The sequence below is a fragment of the Protopterus annectens genome, chromosome 4.part0 (assembly GCF_019279795.1).
Source record: "Protopterus annectens isolate FY-2018-M chromosome 4.part0, PAN1.0, whole genome shotgun sequence".
NCBI lineage: Eukaryota > Metazoa > Chordata > Ceratodontiformes > Protopteridae > Protopterus > Protopterus annectens.
In genome coordinates, this window is record NC_056733.1 from 1,442,517,038 (window position 1) to 1,442,539,176 (window position 22,139).

Here is a 22,139-nt window from a genome sequence, read left to right on the forward strand (position 1 = left end):
AGGTATAAATCCCTATGTCACAAGATGGGTTGCCAACTGGCTCACTGACAGAACCCACACTGTGAAAGTAGCAGACTCCAAATCCGACTTCAGACCAGTGACAAGTGGAGTACCACAGGGTTCAGTCCTGGGTCCTCTCCTGTTTGGTATCTACTTCTCTGAAGTACAGGCTAACATAGAAGGTCTTTGGCTAATGAAGTTCGCAGATGACTGCAAACTAAGTGCCATAAAACTCCTAACAATGTGGACATTTTACAAAAGGGCCTCAATGAGACAGATGCCTGGTGTCAAATCCATGGCCTCAAGCTCAATGCCAAAAAGTGTACGGTCATCCCCTTTGGTAAAAACTCTGTACCCATGAACTACCACATAGGTGGTAGTTTACTTTACACCGAAAGTATGAGACCTTGGGACACAGGTGGACAGTAGTTTCTCCTTTGATAATCACATTGTCACAGTAGTCAGGAATACTTCTACGTGGCACACCTAATCACAAAAGGATTCTCATCCAGGAAAAAGAGGTCACTGCTCCCCTCTACTAGTCACTCATTAGACCCATTACAGAGTACAACACCCCTTTTGGTATGTACCTCACAAGACATCTATAACAACTGGAAAGGCTGCAGAAGTACTTCAGAAAGAGGATTACCGTCCTCAGACAGATGCCCTATGCAGGCAGTCTCAAAAAACTCCAGCTTTACTCCGTTGCATATTGCCTACTCAGAGCTGATCTCTGCCTAGCATACAAAGCTATGTCAAACCCAGAGCTGTTGGACATGCTCCACTTAAAGTAATCCAAATCCCTCCGAGCTACACGCTCTAGGGACCTAAACTTTGTCACCACAATAAACAGAACATGCTGGAGGGATAGATTCCTGTCCCAGAGACTTCTCATACTCTGGAACAAACTACTTATCTATATCAAACAAAGCTCCTCATTAGTACTCTTCAAGAAAAATCTTGATGACTAGATGGGAAATAGGAAATTCACCCCGGGGATCACTTCTGTGGCTCTGCTCAACAGGGGCACAAGAAAATAATTTTCTTGGGTGGTGAAAGCCAGGGTACCTTTTTGGCTAGGCTTACATAGGCCCTAGGACCAATAGCCTGGTACCTACCTATGAACCTAGAAGATGTATTGTACAAAAACTTGTTTTTTTTTGCCGTACTGAGTTCCCCTGTGATTTCTTGAAGTACAAGATTTTTTTAAGGTGGTGTACAATCATGTGAGGGAAGAGAAAAACAAAGATGGGGCCCCTGGGGGTACAAATCATCTTTCTGAAAAGATCACTATTTCAGGATGTTAAAGTCCAGGAAAGTAAAGCTAGACAGTTAACATGGCTGGAGCAGATGAAAAATATGGGCTAAACCAAGACTGTGCTTTCAGATGTTTTTTTTTTCAAAAAGTGGCAGAGCATTGGAGGAAACATGCAGAAAGAGTTAATAGCAGGGGACTTCAATGCAAGAATGGAACACTTAGAAAGAAAAGAAAAAGTGACAACAGGAAGGAAAAAGCTGCTGGAAAAGATGGAAAAAGTAAAATGATGGAAGTATGGAAATAAACAGCAAAGAGGCAATTTACATTTTCAAGGTGCAAAAAAGATCAAGGTATCCAAACTGACTATCTGCTCCTCAAATGAAAAGAGACAAGAACTGGAACAGCAGTGAAACAGGAGCTACCAGTATCTTGTACTTTGTGACATTTGCACTCTGTTAAAAGGGGGTAGGAGTTCATGACAGCAAAAGAAAACAGGGGTCCCATGAATCAAACCAGCGATGGAAGAAAAGAATGCAACAGTGTAGAAGGGAATTGCAGAGTCCCATCAGCAAATCAGAAAGGAAAAAGCTGGTAAATAAATGGTGGAACAGGATAAAAAGGGTAAAAGTAAGTCAGGAAGCAGGGAAATAATCCAAGTAGTCCAGATGAGAAATTTAAGGAGCTACAGGAGCAAATGGACAGTGGAGGGACAAGAGAAGATCTAGTAAGTAGGAAAGAATTCAATATGAACTAGAAAGGATAGAAATGCCAGCACCAGGAAAAAAAAGGTGCCGAGTACAAAGGACTTTGGGTTGAGGGAGAGATGGAAAAGGTAAGAAAGGTGCTAGCAAAAGATGATGCAAACTACCAGTTTTTAAAAATGAGGCTGGGGCAACAGTTGATGGAAATGGAAACAGACTTCTCTCAGGAAGTAAGCATGCTCAAAGGATAGGAATGGAGACCTCCAGTTTTCAGAGAAATACAGAGGAGGAGGACAGGCTTGTTACTGGAAAATAGCTTAAAGATTACATAGCCAGCATTAAAGTAGGGAAGGCAAAAGAGCCAGCTGGGGATAACCCAAAGAATGTCTTGCACAATGGAGTCTCACTAGCATGGCAGGAACTGGGGAATGAAGACAGGAGTGGCTCTACAAAAAGCACTGAAAAGCTAGAGTTACAGGTTAAAAAAAAAAAAAAAAAAAAAAAAGGTGTGTCAAGAGATTTGCAGAGTGACATTTGGGATAAAAGAGAATGAGTTTCTAGTCTCCTGGTACACCATACGTAGATTGATGGCAGGGTATGGGTGGAAACCACTGAACTGGGTTACAGATATTAAAAGGAGGATGAAAAGTATGGGCAAAAATGGTAACTATAGGAAGGAACATGGAACCAGATCAGGGCATTTTGGCTGAGAGTAGCAAAGACAGAAGGATAGAAAGGGTCAGTAGTGGTGATTTACATAGAAATGGGACACAAGCAGAAGAGTGAAATAAGAAAAAATGCAAGAGGACCTACAGCATTAAGAAGGTTGGAAAGGCAGTGAAACAGAGATGAAGGTACAGACAGTGGCAAAAAAGTCAAGCACCTCCTAAAACTATGTGACTTACAGTTCATGCCAACGTACACAATTTTTAATATCAACCAAGCTGAAAATGAAAGGCAAGGCAACAGATGCTGCCAGTATGAAGGAGGTGGCAGGAAGGTACCACAGATTCTGGAGATGTGAGGAAGTGAAGAAATAATCAGACAAAATGATTAAAAAAAAATCGATACAAGGGCCTCAAATGAAGAATACAGGAGGGCTAGGTCTGTTTGGGTTGACTGAGGAATGGTAATTCATAAGTAAATGAAATAAGGAGACATGATAATCCTAGTTAAAGAATCTCACACAGTGACAAAGGAATAAAACAAAAGTAAATAAATATGTTAATGAAGCACCTGAGATGAAAATTTAAAATCAGTTTAAGAGAAGTAAAGAAAAGTACAGTTTTGTACCTACCATAAATGTAGATGTCCGATAGATATGCAACTGCAGTCATAACATATGGGTTGTCCTGCCTCAGGCAGCCCTCGGTCGGCCGAATTCCAAAGTCTGGGTCCGGCGTCGGCTGGTGTCACCTCCTCTCCGACGTCACAACGGCTGAAGTATAAAGGCATCAGCCGACACCATCTTCTTCAGTGTTTCTTGCCCCAGATGCCAGGTGCCCTCCTAGGAAGGCTAAATTTGGTGAATGGATAAACAATTCCAGACATGCACAACAGTAATAAACAGATACACCATAGGAGATACCCCCAGCTAAAGGAACAGGGGGAATGGACCCAAATGAAGGAAAAGAGGGGAAGGTGGGAGGGAAAATCCGACTGCAGTTGCATATCTATCGGACATCTACATTTATGGTAGGTACAAAACTGTACTATGTCCTTCAAGAATGCAACTGCAGTCATAACATATGGGTTGAATACCATAGCCAAGCTGGGGATGGATGGGGCTAAGAAAAGGATGGTGTAGCTAAAATGCCCTGCAGGACTGCCGAAGCAAAGCCTGCTCGGGATCTGGAGTATAAAGGCAGGTTGTAGTGTTTGGTAAATGTATGCACGGAGCTCCATGTAGCAGCCTCTAGAATGTCCTTTGTAGCCACTCCTCTTAGGAAAGCTGTGGATGTGGCTATAGCTTTGGTGGAATGTGGCCTAATATTGGCTGGCACACTTTTTCCATGGTAAGAATAGCAGAATCTGATGCAGTGTCCAATCCATTTTGAAATTGTTTGCTTGGAGATTGCTTTTCCTTGTATTCCAGCAGCATAGGCTACAAACAGCTGGTCAGACTTTCTGGTGGCATTAGTTCTGTCCAAGTAGTAGCGTAGTTGCCTGTGTATGTCCAGGGTATGCAGCAGTCTTTCCCCTCTATTTTGAGGATTGGGGAAGAAAGTAGGAAGGTGAATAGCTTGATTTAGAGACACCCTGGAAATCACCTTTGGCATGAAAGAAGGATTTGTTCTTAGAGACTCTGTCCTGATGGAAAATGAGGAAAGGAGGTACTGCCATGAGTGCCTGTATCTCCGAGACTCTTCTTGCTGATGTGACTGCCAATAGAAAAACCGTTTTCCATGATAGAAATTGCATCTCCGAGGTTGCTGCTGGCTCAAAGGGAGGCAGAGATAATTTTTCCAGTACAAAATTGAGGTCCCATGCAGGTACTGGTTGTTTTCTGGGAGGCTTGATATTCTTTATCCCTCTCAGGAACTGTCTTAGCAAAGGATGTGAGAACACTGGTGGATCACAACTGTATCTTGCTGAGATTGCTGAGGCATGAATCTTTATGGAAGAATATGAGATCCCAGAATGAAACATTTCTGCCAAGTATTCCAATATCTGAGGTATACTCAGTACTGTTGTAGCCTGACCCCTGTTGGCAGCCCAGATGCTGAATCTCTTCCACTTGGCCGAATAGGCTTTTCTGGTGGATGGTCTGCGTGCTTCCAATAAGATGTCCTGAACTGCCTTGGAAAGATTGGAAGCGGAAGGAGTTAAAGTAACCTCCAGGCTGTCAGATGTAATGTTTTCAGGTTTTGGTGAACAGTCCTGTAGTTGTGTTGTGTTAGGAGCAGGGGCCATAGGGGCAGAGGCCACGGTTTGGTCCGAGTTATGCTCAACAGCAATGGGTACCAGTGTTGCTTTGGCCAGTCTGGAGCTATCAAAATGCCTGTTGGTTGTTCTGCTTTGATCTTCAGGATCACCTTGGTCAACAGTGGTAGAAGAGGAAATGCATGAATTTTTAGGGAATTCCAGCTGAAGGAGAGCGCATCCGTTGTCCAGGCTAGTGCATGGTGGGTCCTGGTACAGAAAGTTTCCAGGTGATGATTCCTGTGAGACGCAAATAGATCTATGTCCGGTCTTCCCCATGTCTTTGTTATTTGTGAGAAAATGTGTGGATGTAGCATCCATTCGTGTGGATCCAAGAAATTTCTGCTCAGCTTGTCCGCCAGTACATTGTCCTTGCCTGGCACAAACTGGGATTGCAGGTGTATCTTCAGACTCGGTGCTTTTTCCCAGAGAATCATTGTTAGTCTGCAGAGGGGGTATGAATGAGTCCCTCCCTGCTTGTTTATATACCACATGACAGTGGTGTTGTCTGTCCTTATTAGTAAAATGTCCTTGCTGCAGTGATTTTTCGAAATTCTCGATTGCCTGTATCACTGCCAGCATCTCTTTTTGGTTTATGTGCAGATGTCTTTCCTTTGGTGTCCATTGACCTTGAACGCATCTGCCCTCCATGTGCGCCCCCCCATCCATGATCTGAGGCATCTGTTGTAATTATTTGACCTGCTTGAGGTCTGTTGAAAGACATGCCTTTGTTTAATTGACTTGCTTGAGCCCACCACAAGAATTCCTTTTGCAGGCATGGAATAAGTGGGATTACGTCCTCTAGGCTTTGGCTGTGTTGGGACCATAAGCTTTTCAAATACCATTGCAGCTTTCTCATATGAAGTCTTGCCAAAGGTATCAGAAGAATGCATGATGCCATGAACCCCAGGGCCTGCAGGAGTTTCCTTGCAGTCAGCTGGGAGAGCTGTGCTAGGCCTTTGAGGTACTTTGGTAACTGCTGTTGTTTTTCCTCTGTGAGGTAGGCCATTTGTGTTTGAGTGTCCAGTTTGGCTCCTAGGAAAATAATCTGTTGGGATGGCAGTAGCCTTGATTTCTGAACGTTGACTGTGTATCCCAAGGCCTGTAGTAATTGCATGACATAGTCCAAGTTTTTTTATTAAGGTTTGTCTGTTGTCTGCTTGTATGAGGCAGTCGTCCAGGTAGAGGTATATTTGAATTCCCTGGAGTCTGCAGTGTGCCACTACTGATGCCAGGCATTTCGTGAACACTCTGGGCGCAGTAGATAAGCCAAACGGCAATGCTGAGAATTGATAGTGCTCTGTCCCTGCAAGAAATCTGAGGTATCTTCTGCAACTTTGTCTGATTGGGACATGCAGGTATGCCTCCTTGAGGTCCAGAGTGACCAGCCAAGACCCCTTGCCCAGCATGGGAAGGAGTTGCTGTAATGTCAGCATTTTGAACTTTGGCACAATGAGAAAGGTATTTAGAGTAGACAAGTCCAGTATAGGCCTCCATTTGTTTTCCTTTCTTGGAACAAGGAACAGTCTTGAATAGAATCCCTGGCCTTGTTCCTGGGGAGGTACCTTTTCTATTGCTTTTATACTTAATAGCTTTGAAACTTGAATGAGTGCCTCTGCCCTCTGATGGTGTGGCTGGTTTGGCATGCCTTGTCTTGTAGGTAAAGTATGGAAGTGGAATCTGTAACCCTTGTCTATTAAATCCAGAATCCAACTGTCCTTGGTTAAGATATGCCAGTTCTTTGAGAATAAGGATAATTTTCCACCCAAGGGTGCTTCTCTCTGAGCCCTTGTAGGCGGTATGAAAGTCAAGTCATTGTGATTGGCCTTCTGGTGCAGCTGGACTGGCTGCAGCACTTCTTTGATTTGTAGGTTGCCATTGGCGTCCCCTGTAGGAGCCTCGGTATTGGCCTCGGCCACGCCTGTTCTTTCCCCTTTGAAACTTGTCCGAGTCTGGGAAGGACCAATTCTTTGAAGGCCAGTTTCTACTGAATCTGGGTGGCTGAACCTGGAGGAAATCCTTGACTGTCTGTACTGACTTAGCTTTTTCCTCAATGGACTTTAACACATCTTGTGCATTAGCACCAAAAAGCTTCTGTTTTTCCAGAGGTGCATCAAGTAACTTTACTTTGACATGGTCTGGCAGTGGCTGATCTTTTAACCAAGCATGTCTACGTATCACAGCCCCAGTCATAGCTGCCCTACATGAAGCTTCCAATGCATCATAACCACACTGAAGAAAATGACTGTTAACCTGCTGAGTGTTATGTATGTGATCCTGCAATGCCTTTCTGTCAATAGGCTCAGGAGAGGCTAACTTTCTCTGTAAATCATCCAGTAAAAAATCCTGGTATTGAAACATATGAAAAAGGCAGTTAAGAGACCTCATGGCTAGGGTGGTAGAGGTATAAACTTTTTTACCCCATCTCTCCATAGACCTGGCTTCCCTATCCGCTGGCAAAGGATTCTTGGCAGTGGAGGTAGCCACTCCCTTGGGACCTTGTGAAATGGTTTCTAAATCCACGGTGTGGGCCTTAAAGAGATGTTTGTGAGTGTCAGGGACTCTGTAATATCTGTCTGGCTTGACAGGAGCAGGTGGGAGAGAGTCAGGGTTAGCACTGGAATCGGAGAAAACATCATCCAAAACATCCATCACAGGAGGAATAGCTAAAGGTCTGTGCTGGGAAGCTTTAGGAAGGTGCAGCCTTTTCCTGGAATCAGAGAATTCCTGACCCTGCCATTGGAAATGTTCCCTCATTGAGTGCAGGACTTCACCAAAAGAGAAATCCTCTGGAGGAGAGGCAGAGGGAATTGATTCCTCAGCATCAGAGTCCTCATAGGCCTGGAAGGATTCTTCTTGAATATCTGAATGCTCGGAATCCCCAGAGGTCTCATCTGAAGAGAGGTTTTCAGTCTGCTCAGTTCTAGGCCTTTTCTCTGCAGGAGGCTGAGAACCTCTGTCTGGGTGAGGCTGAGACCCCCTGATAAGGGAAATAAGGTCTGCAACAAGAGACAATCTGTTTATCAGAAGAGGGGGCCTGAACAGCAGGTTTAGGATGGGCCTTGGCCTGGCTGGCGGCCTTAGCACGTGCAAAGGCCTTGATGGACACAGATACAGGGGGCCTAGCAGCCCCACGTGCAGGAGTGACCTTGTCCACCGGAATGGTGTCAGGTAAATCAAGAACTTTGGTATCCGGTGGAAAATCAACAACCGGCACCACAGAGGTCTCCGGGACCGAAGGACTAGTTAACACTGTGTCGTCGGCCTGGAGCGGCTGAATTACCGCTTCCGCAGGGACCGAAGTACTAGCGGAGGGTCTAGGAGTAGTATCGGTAGAGGACGCGGGCCGAGGATGCCGGTCCCGGTCCTTCCGTTTTTTGGAAGCTTGAGCTGTCGGTTGATCCGACGGCATAGTATATGCGAAGGATTCGCCAAAAAAGTCTTCAGCAAATTCTGCCCAGCGCCTGAGTGCGCGCTTATTAAAGCAAGCACAGGCAGCACAGGCCGAGACGTCGTGGTCTGGGCCCAGGCAAGGAAGACAGTAAGAATGGAAGTCCTTATGAGGTATTTGTTTACCACAAGACAAACAATTATTAACTTTCTCAATTTGTTCCGACATCGGCTGAGGCAAGAAAAAATTTTCCCCAACGGGGTACTTAGCTTTTAGATGACTTCGGCACTGAAAACACAGGAGCTGACCGACCGGCACTTGCGAACTGCTGCTGCTTCGGGCACCGCGCGGCAAGAAAGACTGAAGATGGTGTCGGCGAATACCTTTATACTCCAGCCGTTGTGACGTCGGAGAGGAGGCGACACCAGCCGACGCCGGACCCAGACTTTGGAATTCGGCCGACCGAGGGCTGCCTGAGGCAGGACAACCCATATGTTATGACTGCAGTTGCATTCTTGAAGGACATCTGCCCAAGTGAGAATTGGGAAGGAGAAGGTAAACCTAAAAGTAGAGAACAGGCATAGATGTTCTAGAAGAAATGTGGTGCAGGTGAGAAAGAAAGCAGGAGATGCAAGCAAATTAAGCAAGGGGAAATGGGTTGAAGGGGGTTGCAGAGTTTGGTGGGATGTAAAGGATTAAGAGTGAATGGAAGGGGAAGCCACAGTAGTCTGGGAACTACATGAGCCACAAAGCAGATTACAGAAATATAACAATGAAATAACTGTTACAACAGTCACACATTTAGGAAAATATGCTAGAATTTATTGGTGCATCTGCTGGACTGTGTGTGTGTGAAAGTATGGCAAAAAGAAAGCTATCAAACTAATTTTAAAATTTTAAACCAAAAGTAGCCTTCATACATCTACTGGATCAGATGACAATCTTGAAACAAGTCAGTCAACTCTAGTGAAATGTGTGTGTGGTAGTGACAAGGTACCTTTGGGAAATCTGGATGACTGGGACTTGTGTGGAAAACAGCATGTAGTGAAAACATAGGTGTAGCTTTTGTCCGCCTAGCTCAAAAAAACTGTAGCAAAGAGCTTCACTAATTCCTTGCTACAGCTCTTCTACTCAGCAAATACACACATACACGCTGTGAGCAAATCATTTAAGCGGCTGCAATCTCAAACATGGATACTTATTCAAACCCATACTGCAACCCCACAAAAGTGAGCAAACAGCTGTTTTTCAGGGATCAATTGATACTCTCCTATACAGTGCCAACTCCACCGCAACACAGCTTGTGCACAGGGCAGCTGCCCCATTCATCTTGTAATAGCTAAACTCTCCCAAGTGAAAACCCACACAGGAACAAGGAAGACATGCCAACAACCAAACTGAAGAATGAGCACTGTGAGATAAGTTAACTGCTGCATCACTGTTCCTCTACCCATAACTAAGAAGATCATAGGTTCATAGGAGATTACTAGGATAATGGCCCTAGGGCCTTTACATGCCTAGCCAAGTTCACCCCTGTTTGTTTATTTACTTTACGTTTCTTTACTGGGGAGGACCAACTGGGCTAGTAGCCCATTTTCAGTGGAGGACTGGGGAGAAAAACTCCACGCGTTTACAAAATGGCAATAAAATCAATAAACCAAAGTACAGTTTTAAACAATATGTTACATGTCCCCAGTTTGCAGTTATACTAGGATCAGTAATAACAAAGATGAGAGTTTTCACAGACAATACTAGTTTTGCTTATAAGTTAGTTAACAATAGTCTAAGGTCACTGTTACAAAAAAACATTTCTACTCATTAATAATAAAAAAAGAGCGAGGGAAACACAATGTTCAAAAGCATGCATAGATCAGATAGACTAGTTTCCTTAAAGGTATAGAGATATGGTCTATGTTATAAGCATATCTAATTCAGCATCGACTTGCCCCTATCCAAGAGGGACACAGGTGAAATCCCGGAGGTTAATTTGCGGTTTCCCGTCCAATCGTCCAAGTTACACTTAAAAAGGGTTAACAAGGGGCTCTATTTAACCTGTACTGGAAGTTTATTCCACAGGGGAGGCAACCTCTGGGAGACATATCTGTCTCTCCAGCAAGTCCTGTTGATGTCACATGCTAGGTTAAGTTCCCTAGAGTGAGTGAATCATGTACCATTTGACTTATGAATGTGCAGCATTTCCATTAAGGCAGTAAAAGAGGTTGCTCTGTATGCATGGCACAGGTCACCTCTGAGTGGTCTATACAACACAGAGTATAGTGACAGTTATTTCCGTCTGTCCACATAAGGTACGTGTTGAAGACCCTGAATTTTCTTTGTAAGGAACCTCTGAGGTCTTGCCAGCTGCTGCAGGTGCATGTTTAGGTACAAACTAAAGGGAGCATTGTACTCTATTATGGACCTGATGAGGTAAATATACAGGGGGATTTATAACCGCTTTTGTTCTGCATGTGATTCCCTTCTTACCACCATGGGGACATGGTGATCAAAAGCAAGGTTGCTGTCAATCTGTGGGCCCAAATCTCTCATCACTGATTTAGAACTTAGGGTGTTGTTATTAATATGGCAATCTGCAGGGACATTACCTTTGCCAAAGGGGATGCAATGCATTTTTTGGTAGCAAGTTAAACACCATGACTGACACCAATCATTGGTTTGCACAAGTCCTTCTAGTAGAATACTGACATCATCTAGGGACTCAATGACTGCTCCTAGTTTGCAGTCATCAGCAAACGTTGTCAGCCACAGACCTTTTGTTTTTGCCTGTACTTCTGAGAAGTAGATTCCAAGCAATAGGGGCATCAGCACTGATCCCTGTGGAACACCACTGGTTATGGGTCTGCTGGTGGAGGTGGAGTCCCCTATTTTGACTGCATGTGTTCTGTCTGTGAGCCAGTTTGCAACCCAAATGACTGTATTATGGGTTGAACCCCTGCTGGGCGAGTCATTCAATGATGCCTGAGTGGAGAATTGTGACAAAGACCTTGGCCACATTTAGGTAGGCCATGTGCACAGATCTGCCTTCATTCAGAGCTTTGATGACAATCTCAAAGAAGTCCACCAGGTTCAAGAGACAAGATCTCCTTTTAACAAAACCAAACTAGGTCAGGTCAAGTGTTGGAAGGTCTCCTATATCCTTGTTAAGGTTCCATGATGATTCTCTCAATGGCCTTGCAGATAAGGCTGGTTAGGCTAATGGATCTACAGTTCCCAGGGTCAGTGGATGTACCCCCCCCTTGTGCAAGGAGATAACAGTAACAGCTTTTAGTTCAGCAGGGACAAAGCCAATGCTTAAGCTGCGATTGAAAAAAGCACCCGATGCTGTTGCTAACTCTTGTTTTAAACCACTGAGAATGCAGCCTGGGATATTATCGGGTCCCATAAATGCTGTGTTTTTGGCCTTGGCAATAGTGGTTAAGACCTGCTCTTTAGAGGTACTAGGTGGAGAACAGGTGGTAGGAATGTTTTGGGTACATGTGGCTGGGACAGGGAGGAGAAGTTTTCACTGAGCCTGTCCACTAGCAGGTTAGCTATTTCCACTCGTTCAGTATATGTGGTACCATTTGCTACCAGTTCAGCACAAATCTGGACTTTTCCTTTAAGGATTTAGATGTAGCTAAAGAATGCGTTATGGTTAGCCTTGGCTAGGGATGCTAATCTAGATTCGTAGTTAACTTTAGAGGACTTTACAAGAGGTCTTATTTGCTTGTTCAAGCTGAGAAGGGTATGCTTCCAATTCTGAGATCGTTCCTTCTTGCTCTTAGACAGCAAGCTCATTATTTTTATTTATTTTACTTAACATTTGTTTACAAGGAAAGCCCAACTGGGACAGAGCCCATTTTCAGCGGCAGCACTGGGAGAAATGCTCCAGATGCATGTCTTTGGAACGTGAGAGGAAACAAGAGCACCCACAGGAAACCCACACGCAATGCATTATTAGTTATACTCTACTACTATCCCCAACTAATCTAAACCTGCTCCTAATACTAACTCCTCTAAAACCTTTTCCCTTGAACCTGCACCTACTAGCTATATCAAAACTCTACCCTCTAAATTAAAACCATGCTCAGCTTCAGCAGACAATATTCCTCCCATTTTTCTTCAACTAGCAGCTGACTCTTGCTCTCCCTGTATCTATCCTAATTAATTGCTCCATCTCTGAATCTAAAGTTCCTTCTATCTGGAAACAATTCTACACTCCACCTATTCACAAAGGAGGAAACTCCTCTGATATCTCCAATTTTAGACCTATTGCTATCCTCGCCCCTCTCTCCAAAATACTGGAAAAATGTATCCATAAATAAGTTATGCAGTACCTAATACAGAAAAATCTGCTAACACCCACTCAACATGGCTTCAGACCCAAACACAACACAACATCAGCTCTATTATCCTTCAACACTGTCTCACTAGCCATGGATGACCACAAACTTACTTCTTGCCTATTCTTGGACCTCTCAAAAAGCTTTTGCCAGTCTCGCACACTCTTCTGCTGCTCAAACGTCATCAGCTCAACTTCTCCTCTGATACTGATGCATGGTTCTCCAGCTATCTCACAGATGGATCTCAAATCAGTAAGATGGCAGTCTGTACTCTCCCATCCTCTCCCTGTCAAAATTGATGTACCTCAAAGATCTATCCTAGGGCCTTTACTCTAATATCTTTACTAATGACCTCTATACCTCCTGCCCTCAGTCATCTGTAGTGCAACACGCAGATGACTCTACAGTCATCACCATAGCTAACTCTCCTTCTGAGCTCTTCTCAACTACTCAAGCATTCTTCAACTTGGCTGAAACATGGCTCCCCAACAACCAGCTCATCCTTAATTCTAAAAAAAAAAAAAAAAAAAAAAAAAACCTGTTACTCTTCCTACCAAAAAAATTCAGTGTAAAACCCTCCTTCTCCATACTGTCCCTTAATAATACTGCCATTCATGTAGAATCCAGCACCAAGCTTTTAGGCGTCAACATTGATGATCAGCTTAAATTTGACTTGCATGTCAATAACTGCATCAAGAAAACTCATTCAAAACTAGAGCTCCTTTACCGTAACAAGAAATTCCTTACTTCTGAAGCCAAGGTAACACTCTCTTACTTACCTTCTAACCTAGTCTAATGTACAACTCTCAAATCCTCACAAACCTAAACTTCTCTTCTGACCAAATTAGAATCTACCTACAACAAGGTAGCTAGATTTGCTGCTCTTCAAACCTACAAATCCCATCACAGTCTTAACTAGCTTGAATTACCTCACCAGCTTCTCCTCTCTCGGCTCCAGATAATTCATTCTATCCCATACCAGTCTTCTTACTGCCCTACACTATCCCCTCTAATCTCCCAGTATTCTCCCTGCAGACCACTCCAAAGCTCTACCTAAGACCTACTACAAATATACAAACCCAAGTCTAAATTTGGACATAACGTGTATTGTTATCACCCCACTACTGCCTGGAATAAACTTGTACTACAAATCAGGACCCTTACACATCCCAAACAATTTAAAACAGCCACTAAAAGAGTACTTCAAAAGTCACTGGTCTTACCACTGCAATCTCCCTCCCTAAACACGCCCTACCTCCCACACCTTTCACTATCACCTGTCCAGAACTCACACTTCTCCCTAGCTCCCCTCCAATCTTTCTCCAACTACCCTCTCTACGGTCTTCTCCAAACTACAAAGAAAATTGCCTCAGAGAAGCATTAAATCGTAATTGTCCTTCCTCTATCACAAAACAGGGTTTTCTGTAACCACCTACCCTAAAAAAGTACAGTTGTGTACACTTACCATAAATGTAGATGTCAGAGTGTATCCACTGTTGCAGTCATTACATTTAGATTATCTGCTTGCAGAAGCCCTCAGCTGGCCTGATTAACAAAGTCTTGGGTCCTGCGTCAGTTGCTGTCCCTTCTTCCATAACGTCAGGGGTATAAAACACGCAGCCAACGCCATTACATCAGTTTTTCTTGCCCCAGATGTCAGGTGCCCCCCTAATGGGAAGCAATTAAATCTTTAAATACAAGGATATACCTCCAACAAAAAAGCAAATACACCAAAAAGCTTTTAGAGCATGGCAAGTGAAAGGAGAGGTATAGCCAAATGAAGAAAGGGGGCTGGAGGGAGGGTAACCAAGACTGCAACAGTGAATACACTCGAACATCTACATTTATGGTAAGTGTACACAACTGCACTATATTCTTCATGTTTCACTGTTGCAGTCATTACATTTGGGTAGATTCCCAAAGCTAAGGTTGGGTGAAGGAATTTAAATAGAATTCGGACAAACTATAAGGCCCTGCAAGACTGCAGTGGCAAAACCAGCTCTGGATTTAGAGACAATTGGCAAATGATAATGCTTGGTGAAAATATGTACAGAACTTCAGGTAGCAGCTTCTAGGATGTCCCTAGTAGGGACGCCCCTGAGAAAGGCTGAAGAGGTAGATATGGGGTCTGATGCCCTGGTGGGATAGGTTTTCCATAGTGCTTATAGCAGAAATGAATGCAGTGGCCTATCCATTTTGAAATGGTTTGTTTTGAAATAGCTTTCCCCTTTGTCCCTGCAACAAATGCCACCAGCAGTTGTATAGATTTCCTTTGAGGTTTAGTCCTGTCCAAGTAGAATCTAAGCTGCTTGTGCACATCTAAAGAGTGCAGTATCTGTTCCCCTTTGTTCTGTGGGTTAGGAAAGAATGTAGGCAAATGAATGGACTGATTAAGAGCCACACTGGATACCACCTTGGGCATGGAGGGATTGGTTCTGAGGGACACCCTGTCCGCATGAAAGATGATGAAAGGTTCCACTGCCATAAGAGCCTATAATTCAATACCCTTCTTGCAGAAGTGACTGCTAAAAGGAAATCAGTTTTACAGGAAAGAAATTTTAAATTTGCAGTAGCAGCTGGCTCAAAAGGAGGAAGAGTGAGTTTCCCAGAAACAAGGCTAAGATCCCAGGCTGGAGTTGGAGCTCTCCTGGGTGGCCTTAAATTTTTGCCCCCTCTGAGGAACTGCTTAAGCAGTGGGTGAGAGAAGGGGGGGGGCTCTGTGGTATAATGAGCTGAAATGGCTGAAGCATGGATTTTGATGGAGGAAAAAGACAAGCCCTTATGAAGCATCTCAGTCAAGTATTGTAGAGTCTGAGGTAAACTGAGCACTGCTGCGCTCATTCCTTGAGATTGGTTCCGGGCACAGAATCTTTTCCATTTTTCAGCATAAAATTTTCTAGTACTAGGCCTCCTTGCTTCTAAAATGATATCCATCACTGATTTACTGAGGGATGGTAAAGGAGAGACCAGGTAATTAGCCAGGCTGCTAGGTTCAGGGTTTGCAGCTGAGGGTGCAGAATCTGGTTCTCCTGCTGAGACAACAGGAAAGGAGTCTGAGGCAGGTGCCATGGAGCCAAGTGTGACACATTGTATAAGAGTGGGTTACCAGTGCTGGCGAGGCCAGTCTGGTGCAATTAGAATCGTCTTTGGCTTGTCCTGTTTGATCTTTAGTAGTTACTAGGAGAGCAGAGGAAGAAAGGCATAAACTGATAGGTTTTTCCAGCTGAAGGATAGAGCATCCACTTTCCAAGCTAGCTTGTGTGGAATCCTTGTGCAAAACTTGTCCAGTTGATGGTTCTGGGGGGAGGCAAACAGGTCTATATCTGGGCTCCCCCATTTGCTTGTCAACATGTTGAAAATCATTGGTTCCAGTTTCCACTCCTGTGGGTTCATGAGGTTTCTGCTTGGTCTGTCTGCCAGTGTATTTAGTTTTCCTGGCAGAAATTCAGCTTGTAGATTCACTTGGAAGCTCAAGGCTGTGTTCCACAATGCCAGGGCTAGTCTGCAGAGGGGGTAAGAATGTGTACCGCCCTGCTTGTTTATGTACCACATGACAGTGGTGTTGTCGTCTTTACCATTAGTTGCCCTGGAAGTATGTGGTCCTTGAAGGCTGTCGGAGCGTTCTTGTACAGCTAATATTTCCTTTTGATTCATGTGCAGGTGCATTTGACTTGGGTTCCATTTGCCCTGAATGCACTTCCCTGCCAGGTGAAACCCCCACATATAGTCTGATGCGTCTATTGTTAAGATTTGGGGGGCAGAGGGTAATGTGAATGGTAGTCCCCTGTTTTGGTGGCAGGCCTCTGCCCACCAAAGGAACTCTAGGCGTAGACAAGGTATGACAGGAATCCTTGCTTCTAGATCCTGTGAATGTTGACACCATAGGCTTTTGAGATACTACTGTAGTTTCCTCATATGCAGCCTTGCATATGGAATTAGAAGAATGCAGGAGGCCATGAACCCCAAGGCTTGCAGTATTTGCCTTGCAGATAGCTGGGTTTTTGTGGCCACTTGTTTGAAGTAAGTTGTCAAATGAATCCGTTTCTCTGGCATGAGGAAAGCCATCTGGGAAGTTGTATTCAAGCTTGCTCCTAGGAATATAATTTGTTGACAGGGTACCAGATGGGATTTCTTTTTGTTTATGGTAAACCCCAGACAAGTCAGTACCCTATGAACAAAGGCCAGATGATTCAAAAGAATGTCCTTGCTTTCTGCCAGAATTAGACAATCGTCCAGGTATGGGTATATTTGAATATTTCTTTGCCTGCAAAATGCAATGACTGGAGCTAGGCACTTTGTAAATACCCTGGGCACAATAAATAATCCAAAGGGCAGTGCAGAGAAAGTACAGTTATGTACACTTACCATAAATGTAGTTATTCAAGTGTATTCACTGCTGCAGTCATTACATTTCGGTAATCTGCTGGCAGGTTGCCCTCAGTCGGCCTGATTAAGTCTTGGGTCCTGTGTCGGTTGCTGTCCCTTTTTCCATTGGCCCTGCAGACCAATCTTTCCACCTAAAGGAGCATTCAGTTGGGAAGTGCTTGGAAGTTTTAAGAGCAAGTCATTGAGACAGTTTTCCATAGGGGGAGTCTTACTACTCCCTGATTTGGGTGCGGAAACCCCCTACTGCTTAGTCTTGTGTGTCCCCTGGGACTGATACCAGGGGTTTCTGCTGTCTGGGTTTGGCTTGAGAAGACATGGAAGGGGCTGGAAAGGACCAATTCTTAGAAGGCCAGTGTCTACTAAATCTAGGAGGCTGAACTTGTAAGAAATCTTCAACAGTTTGCATAGATTTAGTTTTATCTTCCATCTTTTTAAGGATTTCCTCAGCCTTGTTGCCAAACAGGCGGTCCTGATTTAAGGGATCATCCAACAATTTAGCTTTAACAAGATCAGGCAAAGATTGCTCCTTAAGCCAAGCATGCCTTCTGAGCACAGACCCAGTAAGGGCAGCCCTGCAAGAGGCCTCTAATGAATCACATCTACATTGCAAAGTATGTTTTCCAACCTGTTCAGCAGAATACATTAAATCCTGCAATTCTTTATTTTCCACACAGTCAGGAATCAACATCATTTTCTGTTTAAGCAATCCAATAACATGTTGCTGATACTTTAACATATGAAACTGGCAGTTTAAAGCCCTAATGGCCAAGGTTGCAGAAGTGCAAACCTTCTTACCCCATCTATCTAGCGCCCTGGAGTCTCTATCAGAAGGTGTAGAATTTTTAGCAGTAGAAGCCTTAATGCCCTTGGGTCCCTGTGAAATAGTCTCTGGATCCGCAATAGGATTTTTAAAAAGGAACTTGTTAGAATCAGGAACCCTGTAATATCTGTCTGGTTTTCTGGGAGCAGGAGGCAAACAATCAGACACCAAACTAGATTCCGAAAAAGCATCATCAACAATGTCTAGTACAGGAGGAATAAAAGGCCTATGCTGAGGCAGGAGTAGGAAATCCCTAAGCCTCTTTTTTGAATCAGAAAAATCCTGGCTTTCCCAGTGGAAATGCTCCCTTAGAGTATGCAAGGTTTCACCAAAAGAAAAATTCTCTGGAGGGGAAGCAGAGGGAATAGAGTCCTCTGCATCAGAATCCTCATAAGTAGATAAGGGCAAATTCAGATCATCAGAAGACTCAGAAAAATCTGAATCCTGGTCAGATGATTCATAAACAACTTCAGTCCTAGGTCTCTCAAGAAGGGGGGGGGGGTTTGACCTCCCCTGATTAGAGTTATAAGATCTTCAGCCATTCTTATCATTTGTTTTTTAGGCATAGAGGCCTGAGCATGTGGCCTGGACGTAGTTTTTTTAGTCATGGTTCGAGATTTAGGCCAAAATGAAGGAGGCATTGGTTTAATATGCAAGTCCGTAGGCCTACATACACCCTCAGAAGCCGGTGCCTGCACAGCGGCTCCGGACCCATCCAAGGTAGAGACATCCATGAGTTCCATAGTTGAAGCATCTCTCGGCATACTGGACTCCGAATGGGTCTCAGTAAAGGCGTGCAAATCAGAAGTAGCGGGTATCAAGGGCTGCAAAAGCGCCTCACTGAGTACCGGAGAATTGGTGACTGGCTTAGGAGAAGCGTCAGCAGTTTTGGACCTCGGCGGCATGTCTCTGTCTTTATCTTTGCATTTTTTCGAAATCCCGGTAGTCAAATGGCGAACTGACGACATTTCTGGATAATTAAACACAGAACCAAAATATTTAGAGGCAAAAATATACAGACGACTGATAGCGCTGATTAAATAAAGCACAAAAGGTACGTCGTGGTCAGGGCCTAAACAAGGAATACAGTACGAATGAAAATCTTTATGAGGTATTTGCTTTCCACAAGCAATGCAATTATTAACTTTTACTGACATCGGTAAGGAGCAAGAAAAAGGTTCTCCAATGGGGTACTTGGCTTTAGTTGAAAATCGGTTCTGAAACTCTAAAATGAGAATTTCAGGAATTGGCCAACCGGCACTTGCGAACTACTTCTGCTTTGGGCACCGCATGGCAAGAAAGACTGATGTAATGGTGTCGACTGCATGTTTTATACCCCCCGACGACCTGACTTCATGGAAGAAGGGACAGCAACCGACGCAGGACCCAAGACTTTGTTAATCAGGGAGACAGAGCTACTGCAAGCAGATAACCCAAATGTAATGACTGCAACAGTGAAACATGAAGAACATCTAGCACTGTTCCTATATATATATATATATATATATATATATATATATATATATATATATATATATATATATATATATATATATATATATATATATACACTGTAAAAGTCTTTGCTATACTCCTGATACTGACACTGTATAACAATGCATCACTACTAATTGCCTTGTAAAAATCCTGTAACATTGCTATGTAATTGCTATTAATCCCCATGTATAAAGAAAAAAATGTAAAATATGTTGGAGCTTTTCTCCCCGGGCCTCCACTAAAAACGGGCTTTTCAGCTTAGTCAGACAAACCCGGTCAACAAATGTAAAATAACTGCAGAGAGGACAAGCAGACTTCACACAGAAGGCACCCCAGGTGAGAATCAAACCAGAGAATGTCTTGTGAGGCAACAACATTAACAGATGCATCACTGCGCTGCCTAACTATATAACGCGTTTATGGTGGATGTCCACCAGACAGGCTTGTTTTTTTCTTGAAGATCTTGCTTTGGTCCTATCAGGAACAACCGAGTCAATACAATTGTACAGATATTTATACAATACACTGGTGTATATCACAGTACAGGTGTCCTTGCCATCAATGAGGACAGGAACTTTGAAGCTATTAATGCCTTCTCGTAAAAGGCTCTAGTTGGATTTGGAGAAGTTTTTTAGCCTAATTTCTCCTGGGGGGGGGGGGGGGGGTCTGATGCTATCATTACTTTGAAAGAGACTGATTTATGATCAAATTTCACCAGGGAGGAAAACACACTTGTAGTGGTGCACCATTCTACCATGTTTGAATGAGTGCACCAAGTCTAGAATGTTTGGACCCCTTGTGGGAGTGCCAACTATCTGCTCCAAGGCATCTGAGTAAACGAAGTCCAAGAACCTTTGAGCAAGTGGGTTTGTACATGTATAATTTACCCAATTTATGGACATGTAGTTAAAGTCACCCATAACCAAGGTGCTTGGTCATATTTTGAGCTACTCTAGTAGATCCATGTAGGCAGTGTGGCTATCATGGTTTATGGAGGGGGGATCTGTAGCTGGCGATAACTGGAGAGGGGACTTTCCTAAAGTTATTTGCACATGGAGTAACTGCAGGGAATCATTCTGTTTAATGGAGGTGTATTTATCTTTGATTAATGTTGATACTCCTTTGGTTTTCACGTGTTCATTTTGGGGTCTGAACGTGTGGAAGGCATTATATCCCGGTATGGCCAGGGCTCTCTCCGCAGACTTGAACCAGATCTCTGTGACTGCATAGATGTCCGCATCTTCCAAGGTGAGGAGGGATTCCAATGAGTGCAGTTTCAGATTTAGACTCCTAGCGTTTATCAGCATAACCTTAAGGTTGTTTTTTTGAGGATTTTTTACATCGGGAATTTTGTTTTTCTGACATTGCCCAAAAAAGACACTATGGGGGAGGAAAAAGCCTTAGGCAGTAGGCGAAAGCCCAAAGGTGACAGGTAGACACTATCCCTGACAAAAGCATCATGGTCTATCAACCATATCATCCCAGGCTAATAGGCACTGGACCCCCTTAAAATGACACTAGAAACTAACCCAATTGTTGGAAGTCGATCATTTTTTGTCTGTACTGAGGCATCCCCCTAGGTGAAGGTAGAATGCTGCTTAAAGCTACGGACATACCTGCCTGGGACACAATCAGAAAGCTCAAGTCATGTCTCTCTTCATATAGTCCAATAAGGTACGTCTCAAGTCATTCACACCAACATGGACTATGACAGAGTCATAACAGTGCCTGTTGTTGAGAGACTTGAGTTCACGTGTGATGTGCCAGACTCGCACCTGAAAGACAGCTGACAATGACCGTTTCCTTACTCCAACCTGGTAAGTGGGACATCTGTTCATCTCACAATGGACTCGCCTATGACTAAAACACTTGACTTTGTGTTTTGTCTTAGGGGCATGTTTTATGAGATGCTGGTGCATATGTTTGTATATGTACTGCGAGTTGCTGAGAATGCATTAAGTGAAGTGTGCATGTTTGGGTGGTCTAAGATCTTTAGGTAGGCTTCTAGTCAGAACCTCCACATATGTAGGTTTAGGTGTTGTATGTGTGGATGGTGCAATAGGTGAAGTGGGTGAGCTGACAACCTGCTTAGTATCCGATATACTGATTTGTGAGCAACACAGCCTAGATTCTAGAATTTTAATACAGATGCATCTCTCACATACTGAATTTGTATGAATTAGGAGAAGAGGGCTGATCAGGTTGGCTGGAGAAGTGATGGGAAATTATCCAATCATGGTGCTAGGCGAAGTACTGCAGTATCAGGGAGGGGACTAGCAGGACCAGGTATGGCTAAGGGACAAGAAAAAGTTCTAAACTGCAACATGCTTAATGGATAAGACATGTGGAGAAACCTCAGAGGCTCAGATGAGTGTAACTGAGCAGTGAAGCACAACAGCAAGAAACCTCCAATGGAGCACAAGCAGTTGACTAAGGGAAAATCAACTACCCAAGAGTTTGCTTTTATGACTACCAATGGTATCCTCCATCATGCAGTAATGTGTGGTTATGCAGGTTTTGCGCAGCACAGAAACCTGAGCTAACGCAGGCAACAAGAAGTAATGAAAATAAACTGGTTTCAAACATTCTAACCAATAGTAGCACGCCAGACTGGGCACTGGGCCAACAATCACCACTCAGATAGGTCCTTAGCTATACTCTACTCTGACTAGGGTGCAGTGGGAGGCCCTCTTTTGTGCAGAAAAGATGGATTAGTGCTCAGAAACTGTAAAATCAGACTGGTTCCAACAAATCTGAACCAAATCTATGCCAGGCGAAAAGTGCAGGAAACATCAAAAATACAGTGAAATACAGTTAAAAAAAT

General features: G+C 43.8%; 1 protein-coding gene across 4 annotated transcripts in view; it reads right to left on the reverse strand.

Annotated features, from left to right (window-relative positions):
- Window positions 1-22,139, reverse strand: part of LOC122799903 (E3 ubiquitin-protein ligase RNF14-like) — a 975,557-nt gene that overhangs the window by 465,552 nt on the left and 487,866 nt on the right. The window lies entirely within an intron of this gene.